This window comes from Lycorma delicatula, chromosome 1 (assembly GCF_047948215.1).
Source record: "Lycorma delicatula isolate Av1 chromosome 1, ASM4794821v1, whole genome shotgun sequence".
Classification (NCBI taxonomy): Eukaryota; Metazoa; Arthropoda; class Insecta; order Hemiptera; family Fulgoridae; genus Lycorma; species Lycorma delicatula.
The window spans coordinates 152,772,051-152,781,788 of NC_134455.1; the positions used below are offsets into that span (position 1 = coordinate 152,772,051).

At 29.2% G+C, this 9,738-nt stretch overlaps 1 long non-coding RNA gene across 1 annotated transcript; it reads left to right on the forward strand.

The window, feature by feature from the left end:
• Positions 1-454: 454 nt before the first annotated feature.
• Positions 455-4,058, forward strand: LOC142324404 (uncharacterized). The gene is made up of 2 exons (XR_012756277.1): positions 455-986; positions 3,857-4,058. It is a non-coding gene; the product is annotated as an uncharacterized LOC142324404 (long non-coding RNA).
• The last annotated feature ends 5,680 nt before the right edge of the window (positions 4,059-9,738 follow it).

The following is a 9,738-nucleotide window of genomic DNA, read 5'->3' on the forward strand; positions in this document are numbered from 1 at the left end:
GTTTAAGTCATCCCAGTTTCCCAGAATTTAATTTTCAGTAGATGATTGTGGATAGCTGTAAGGAATGGGAGGTGTGGAGAAATTCAATTAATCAATATTTTAATGTAGGACAAAATTAATTTATTTATTTCACTCCAGTCACAAAAGTCTTCCTCCCAGTTATCAACCACGCTTCGGTTTCTTTTATAAGATTGGAAATGAATATTTATTTATTCTGTGTAAAAGTAACCAAGCTTAATCGGGTTTCGATTCTTCAACCTTCCGTATGAAACGCATAAAACTAGCAAACATCTACGGAGGTCATAATGTGTATGTTATCAAACAGTTATTTTATTCGCGCGCGTACACACACACATTCTGAATGTGTGTGTGTGTGTGTTTGTGACATGTGTCTATATATACGTGTGTATATATATATATATATAATTATTCAACTAATTAGGAATGAGGTAAATCTAACAGCAAATGCCAATAAAACTGTTGCTGTTATTATTATTAATGTATTTCCGTGCTAGCGCGTGTAGTTTATTAACAATAATTGAAGATTCCAGCGGCATGATGGACCTATCACGTACATTCTGATTAACGTGGCTTTATTCTTTTTCTTGTGATTTAAACATGAGAAGATAAGTACAGTAATTCCCCCTGAAATTTCTTATAGTACTGTAAATTACAACAAAATAAATTAACTTTCTGAAAGGTATGACTGCATCAAAACAAATATTCTCCGTTATTTTATAGGGGATCCACAATTATTTTATATAAATGTACCTACAGAAGCAAGGTAGGTATCATTCGAAGTCAAGACGTCAACTATTCACAATAGTAATACTGAAGATCATTGTGCTAAAAAAATTTCGTCTAGTAATATAAAATAAAAATGAAGTTCAACGTAATGTTTTTTTTATCAGTTTTAACATTAATGTTTGCTGTATTTTTACAATCATCAACAGCTTATGCACAACCAGATGGATTTAATGAATACGGTACGTAACCTTTTAATTCTGATGTAGTAATTGAATTAATTTTATAAATTAAAATTCGGTTTTTATTAAAGTCCAGTAATGACTAAATTTTAACCTTAATTTTTATTAACATATAGTAGTATATTATAGTTCAGTAATTATTTTATTCCGAAAATTTTTAATTTTCGTTTGTAGGCTTTCAATGTTTTCTTTTCAGTTTGCTGTATAATAGACTGTCGACCATCCGAGGAGTAAATTAACAAAGTTACGGTTATCCCCAATTTTTCATTTTTAATTCCTCGTACGCAGTAAAGGTAGTATTGTAATCATGAAAAATTCCGGTTTTCAGATTTTAACGGAAATATACATTTTTACTAGTTTCGGCGTGACATCTGTAAGTACGTACGTATGTAGCTCGCGTAAGTAAAAAAACTATTAGCCATAGAATGTTGAAATTTTGGATTTAGGACTGTTACAACATGTAGTTGTGTACCTTCCCTTTTGACTTCAATCTACATGACCAAAAATGCCCAAAAAGCCCAGAAATCCAATTTTTTTTGGATCTTTGGACTTTTTCATAATTGCAGTAATAAACTCTCATCGGGAGCTTTTCAACGATGTATAAGTGGTATTTACTTTAATTGTTTCCAGAGTTATAGCCAAATCAAATTTTAATTAATGAAATATTTGGATCTTACAAGGGGAGGGCACATCGGTTCGAATCTGACTTCATTCCTTGTTTTTTTTTTTTAATTTAAATATATTGATTTATTAATCAATATATTTTTAAAAAAAATTACAATAAATAATAAATACAAAATATGAAAAAAACATCAGAAGTTATTAGTGAAATATACTTTTCATTTAAAAAAAATGTGAATATGTAATTTAATAGGCGTACAAAGAAGTCATGTGGTGTCCACATCAGATTTTTAATATTATTTTAATTATTTCATAAAAAAATATATAATTCTTTTAATCTATTTATTTTTTGTTACATTATCGTGGTCTATTACTATTTTCTTTTTATGTAATGTTCTTTTTGATAATAAGTATTGAATTATTTTTAATCGAATTTTTAATTTTTTCACAAAATTGCATGAATTTTATTGGTTTTATTCGTAATTTTCTATAATTATCTATTTTTGCTCAAACTCGATAAATTCATTCAAACCAGCTTTTAGCTGCCGGCATACCTAGTTGCTATTTAATCTATCTATCTTCTTCTTGTACCCCTATGTATATTTCTTTTGTACAATAAAATAATATCCTGTAAAATCATATATATTTATAAACAAGACCACTGATATAAAAACAAGACCACTCATTTCAGATGAGATTACTATAGGTGTATTTATTAAACTTAGTTATTTCATTAAAACAAATTGAGATATATTCTTTTATTAAAAACAAGGTACGGGCAGACAAATACAGTAATATTGCTTCATATATAAACATTAAATGTTGAAAGTTTTCTGAAACGGTTCTGCAAGTGGTTTCTAAAATCTCTATTGTATTTATTAAGCTCTCGTTTACAGCAATATATTTTAATCATAACTATGGAGTAAAATTATCTTCATAATCCTATCTATTTTTAACTATCTATTATTAACTGAAGAAACAGATTATAATTAAGACTGAACATATTTTCTGTCTTTTTAATTTGTTTTATTTTGTTGGCAGTTATTAACAGAAAATTGCTAATAAGTATACAAGTTTTTTAAATGATAAACAAAAAGTAATTCTAATAATACATTGATAAATTTTCATAAGATCTGTGCAAAAAATATTTGAAAATATACTACTATTTTGAGAATATAAGATGCAGTTTTGTTATGCTATTTTAAGATAAAATTACCATCTACCGTACAATTATTTTTTGTTACGTAAAATCATGTTAAACGTAATTAAAATCATCATAAAATCGGGTGATAATTTTTTCATTTTATATCGATCAAGAATAAATATGCTTTAGTTTTTTATCTTATTTACAATTGAATTGACTTGATAAATTGGGAAATCAGTTCATATTTCTGAAATATATTTCACTATATTCTCATAGTTGCATAAATAAGTACAAATAAACAGGTTTTCGGATCAAATTTTAGTCGGGCTTGATATTTTTTTTGCTTAATAATAAATTACTTTCTTCATACATGGGTACGAAATGTACAGGAGTGAAATGTTATTTAGAACGGTCTAAATAACATTTCACTCTGTCCTTGCCATCACTATGGATTGTAAATGACTACATTAACACTAATTACATAAACAAGGTGTGCAGATGCCTATCGGTCCAGTATTAAGAAAGTTGCATTTGATATCTGAAGACTTGCAGAGTAGTACATGACTCAGTTAATAGTCATTATCAATAACTGTAAGTAGGTAAAATTGTTCAGTGAATAAATAAATAAATAAATCTACTAATATTAGTTATGTCAAATATTATTAAAAATACTTTACGTCAGGATTTTCTTTGCCACATTATTAATTTTACTTTTACTATAATTAACTGCTGTTAGTTCTTATGCATTCATTTAAATTATAAATAGATAATTCTGTAAATCTAACGAACGGTAAACAAGGTACTGATGCAAGTTAGTTTATCTGTGATATCAAAGATTTTTCGTTAACGGATTTAACATAGAAACGACTGGTTTTACCTATGACAACTGAACTATGATGCTTCTTTGGATTACCAGATGCTGAGATAAATGTTTTGTCTGTTACCTTGAAAAATAATCTTTCTTCTGTACTTAAAAAAAACTAGTTATTTGTAAATGCGAAATAATAAATTAATAACACAATTATTTTAATATAATATTGTTGTTTATATGATTTAGTTAGTTCAAAGGTTTTGATTATTTCTTATTTTGCGGCTTAATTTACAGAATTTGCTGAGTATGAGCCTCTAGAAGATGTGCATCTACGAATCCGCAGAGCTACATGTGATCTTCTAAGTTTTCAGTCGAAATGGGTAACACCAAACCATGCAGCCTGCGCCGCTCATTGCATTGTTTTAGGGAAGAAGGGAGGCCGATGCAAGGATGCTATCTGTCACTGCCGCAATTAAAATTTTAATTTTATATTAAATTTAAAAAAAATCATTTAAAAATATAAATAAAATCATACAATTAATTTTGTTTTCTTTTACTAATACTAAATAAAAGTTCTTTAAGTAAATAAGTATCTGATCGATTAATAATAATTTCGAATTTCCTTATCCGCTCTTCTCAAACTCAGAGTTAAATTAACAGTATAACCGACTACTCTTACGACAACAATTCTATGACGCTATAACTTCAAGTTAAAATCTTTGTATGTGACCGAAATAGTATGTTTGCTGTAGTCTTCTTTACAATAACCTTTTACAAATGTTTTGAAAATTAGTTGAGATTCATCACATTAAATATGTTCGCTTTATGAACTGCCATTTATAATCTTTATAATGATATGAACAACGATTATTTTTTAATCGTGATGTATGAGAACGATAGATATACACCGCTTTCATTACTTTAGATTAATTTGACGATATCTAACATAAATTTCAATTTGAAAGGAGTTATGCAAACTATAGTTGATGAACTTTTCGATACAATTAGTTTTTTCTGACATTTTACTACTGTTAAAAAAGTTTTATGAGTTGTATCTACAGAGAATATTCGTAGTTTAAGTATTTTATTCATCGGAGTGTGATTAACTGACTCCTTTACGTCAAATACTCTTAATGTTTTCTCTTTATTCTAACATTTTTATTAATTAAATTGAAATAGTAACAAAACTTAAACTAAGCTTTAACAAAAAATTAAGCACGTTTTTTGTGGAAAACAAAATGTCAATTTATTTTTTTTATTATTTCGGTATTCTCCTTGTTCTGGTTCTATGTAAAATCATATTTATATCCGGAATTTCTTCTGCAGCTCTGCCGACGCGAATCAATATCAGTTTCTATCCTTTGGACGCAGGTATTTTGTAGCAATTAATAATCATCAGTTCATCGATAACATTTTACCTGTATTGAGTAAATGTATGATTCGTTTGAAAAACTATCGGTCCTAGTTTCAGTCTACAATTTTTTGTTTTAAATAATCTATAAAATGTATATAGTTTTTTGTATCTAAAATATCCTATTATTTTCAGTCTTCTTCATGTAAAACCAATACCGTACAGAATATTTGGTACAGTGCGTGCAATTTATTTGTAGATCTGAATGTTAAGTTTTTAAAACATATATAATGTCTTTAATGTCAGCAATTTTTTATGCCGTATATAAAAATCGTTTACAATATTTCTAAAGAAACATCTTCTCGATTCTTTTATGTTGTATTACAGAGGTGCTGAAATTTTCATTTTCTCCCAAATTATTCTATTCTGTTATAACCTATCCATAATAATAGAAATGACGTAAAGGATACTTACTTGAGCTTAATTATATAAAATAACATTTCTGGGTTTTCTTCTGTGGTTTTGTTGTAAACATTTATTATTATCCGTTCGGCTCGAATTTTAAACCCGCTTTCTCGTGCTAATCTTCGGTTAGATCGCGGCTGAGGCATTGCGAAGGTAAGAGTGAATGAGAAGAAACGATACAACAAAAAATTGTTACTGATGAGCCATAAAAACTACTCTTTGTAAAATACAAAAATGAGCACACCATTAGTACTTGTGAAGCAAAGCGACGGCCGGTTTATTGCTAACTATGACGGTCCTGTAGCGGTACTTTATCTCCTCCGTTTCATTATTATCAGTGCCAGGCTACTTCAGACACCCAGACACCCATTAGAGCTATTATCCACCTTTGTGTTTATTTTTCTTTATATCCACAAAGTACGAAAAATTGTTCTTCAAATAAACAAACACTTCATGTTTATCATACTTAGTGGATAAAATGTAATATAATTATATTTAATTTTCGAAGCATCTGGCACCGTTGGTATTAATATAATCTATATAAAATAATGTTTCCACCTAACAGCAATACTTAATGTAAGTATCCGAGCACTTTCGGAGTCACTTCTTCATCATCAGGGATTACATGAAGTTATTAATTTAATATTCATGTATATAATTTTTTTATTATAATTTCAATTAAAGCTAAGTTAAAATTGTTATGTTCTTAATAGTCGATTGTCAAATAATTAAGTAATTTATACGTTTATAAAAATATAACGTACGTCCGTAAAATGTTTGCGATTATTATCTGAAATCGCTCGGATACTTATATTAAAAGTTGTTGGTAAGTGGAAATATTAATTTATATAAAATATCATTATAATTAGTTTTTCTAATTGATTACAATAAATAGAATTTCTAATAATACTCATATAATAATATTATATTATACATATAAATTATAATATTCTTATATGACATACGGAAGTAAAGCACCTTAGTACTGCTTTTTCTAAGGATTCAACTTATAGTGAAGCCAACCCTTACAGTGAGCAGAATGAAGGTATCGCTTGTTGTAACTAAATAACATATGCGTTCATAATTTTTCACATTATTCATAATTTTTGTGTTCACCTTTAACTAATTATTCAGAAGATTCCACAAAAAAACCTTAAAACGAGTATATTTCGGAGTTCTTGTCAATCGTTAAATAGAAATTAAATTAATTCGAATTATATTATATATATTTTTACGTTTATTTAAAATGTTAAAGGGTTCCATTTCTGATGAAATGAATGACGTACAGGTTTCATATTCAAAGTGTATTTAAGAACTAACTGAATTTTTTAGAATATTCCTTTGTTCATAAACCAATTTCTAATCATGAAAATAGAAAAAACTGGCAAAGAATTTCATGACTTTTATGGCTACGCCGGGCAAGTCATACAATATCTTGCACAGCTTTTATTAGATTATATTATTATAGGTAATTATTTTTATATAATAATAATAATAATATTTGTATTTATTATATAAAATATTAACCGACATATAAATATATCGCCGCGTTTCGTGGGGTTCGATCAGGATATTGAGAGATTGTTAACAATTTATAATGTTTAAATAATTACAGTTTATTGGTTTAAAATGTTCATAATTACAACCAGACAAATTAATAATAATAATAATAATAATGGTGATAACTACAATGATGATAATAATAACAATAATAAAATAGTTAATGAACGCAAATATTAATATAGTAATTAAAATCACAATAATGATCAGGATAATAGCAGTAAACGATAATTACATGACATAAAACATAACACAATCAAAACAGCAAGCATGAAATAAAAACAGAGAAAAGTACATAATGTAATCAACAGAGATAACAATCAAAATATTACACATCAAATAGTACAAATAGTAATAGTAATGTCAATAATAAATAAATACAGATTACACGTAAGACAGAGTTAAAAATAAATAATTGTTCGGGATTTATTTATTTATTTATTTAGTTATATAAACAGAAAACTAGAATTCAGACCCATTAACAAAAGAAACCGCTAGTTTTAACCCTTTTTAACTACTAAACTTATATTAACAAACTTATATTAACAAACAATCTTATAAAACTCACTTGCAAATCCCTTTCGTTGTCTACCCTAACAGTTTATGAACGAAGTCTATTGCATTATTTCTTTCACTTTTACACTTACAGTTTTACTGTAACTCACCGATAGTGTTTCTTGGTTACTGGAATTACTCGTGGAGTCACCTTAATCGTATCGAACTAAATACTCTCTTCGCTGGACTGACATCTCCCACACTCGTCTCGCAGACTCACACCTGTGACTTTCCACGCTGGACCGTCGTCGTACGTCTCGCTAGACTGGTTCGCAGAACTCTGCCGAACCCACACAATTCTACTCGACTCGCAGCATCTCCTCGCTGAACACCTCGCAGAACTGCCCTTGCGGGACCGACGCCGTAACGCCTCGCAGACTGGTTTTAATAGAACTCTTTCTAGCTGGTCTTATCCTGAAAATTTATACTTCTAGCCTCTTTATTTACCGGACCGGACCCAAATCTAAGGGTAAAAACAGTTGATCGAGGCTTTTGTTCCCATAAATTCCAAACCTGGTGAGAAGAGTACGGTGAGAAGAGTCTCACCGTACAACAGGTGTTCATTGTGTGTTAGCGGGCAGTAACAAAATACGATTGTTAAACGGACCTATACTTTATAAAAAGGGTTTTCCTTTTTGTCCCTTTCTGGATTCTTCCAGTAATTATATTAATTATTACTTTCATAATAATTGGTAGGAATCGGTTATCAGGCCCAGGCCCACCATACCGTCCTTATTACAATATTAATATATTTAAGGATAAGAAATTTGCGAAGTAAAGTTGCTCTAAATCTTACACCACCTTCATTCAGTAAAGACTAAAATAAGGAAAAGAACATTTTCAAAAAATATTTTGTATTTTAGGTCCGGTGTCTGTAATTTAAAAAAAAATTATAAAGAATTCTTGACAGCTTTTTTATGTATAGTTTTAAAAAATCATTTAAAGGTCTTAGATCGAAAGGAGGTAGAGCAAAAGAAAAAAAAATATATCTATTTTAGAGATGAGGGTTGATTTTTTTGGGTTATTTATAAATGCATTGTAGGTAAAAAAGTTTCTTTAATAAAGTTTTCTCTAAAATAACTAAAGAAAATCAAAATTTGTTTTTTTGCGATATCTCCTCTTCTCCTTAAACGAAATGTGAAAAATAATAATAATATGATCAGTACCCCATGTATACAAATATTTGGGCTAAATTTAAAGAAAAACGATTAGGTCAATCCTGAGATACATTAGGCCAAAAGCAGTGCGACACAAGTACGGTACATATGTAGGCACATAGATACATACCTACAGACATTCAAATATTTTTTGGTCTAGATGAACTAGTTGGGCCCTAAAACACAATACCTTATTTTTGTGACAATCACCATATTTTCCCTTAAATATTCTAGTCAACTATTCTAGTTATATTTTCCGGGAATGTAAAATGGTTAAAAACTGTAACATTACGAAAAAGGGAGTTGATTTCTAAATCTTTGCTTAACCATGATATAATCTATCTGATACCGTGCAGTATCACCCGGATTTTTCCATATATATATTCTTCTATTATGATTTTTAAACTGGGTGTTGGCAATTACTAAATTAAACTTCGTGCAAAACTCAATAAGTCGGTCCCCTCTTTTATTCCTTTTGCTCAGCTCATATTCACCCACAATATTTCCTTTCAATGTTTGCCTTTCAAATGAAAAGCAATGCCTTTCAATGCCTTTTCCAATGCTTACTTTCCAATTTCCAGCTATTATTAAATTTTCAACCCCTTTTATGTGTTTAATTGCTTTGTCAATTTCTTCGTATCACACTCTACCTCATCATCATCGAGGGCACCTGTAGGCATATAGATGTTAACAATCATTGACGGCTCAGGTTTTGATTTTATCCTGATTACAATGACTATCGCTAAGCTTTTTAAAATATTTTTCATTCTTCGCTATCTTCTTGTTCATTACGAAACCTACTCCTGCCTGCCCTTTATTTGACGCTGAGTTAATTATTTTAAAATCACCTGACCAAAAGTCGTTTTCCTCTTCCCACTGAACCTTGATAATTTCTACCACATCTACATTTAACCTACCCATTTCCCTTTTAAATTTTCTAACCTACCAAACTTTTTTAGACTTCTAACTTTCCACGCTCCGACTTGTAGAATGTTATTTTTTAATTTTCTGGTGACCCCTTTCTTAGTAGTCCCCACCCGGAGATCCGAACGGAGGATTAGTTTACCTTCGGAATATTTTACCAAGGA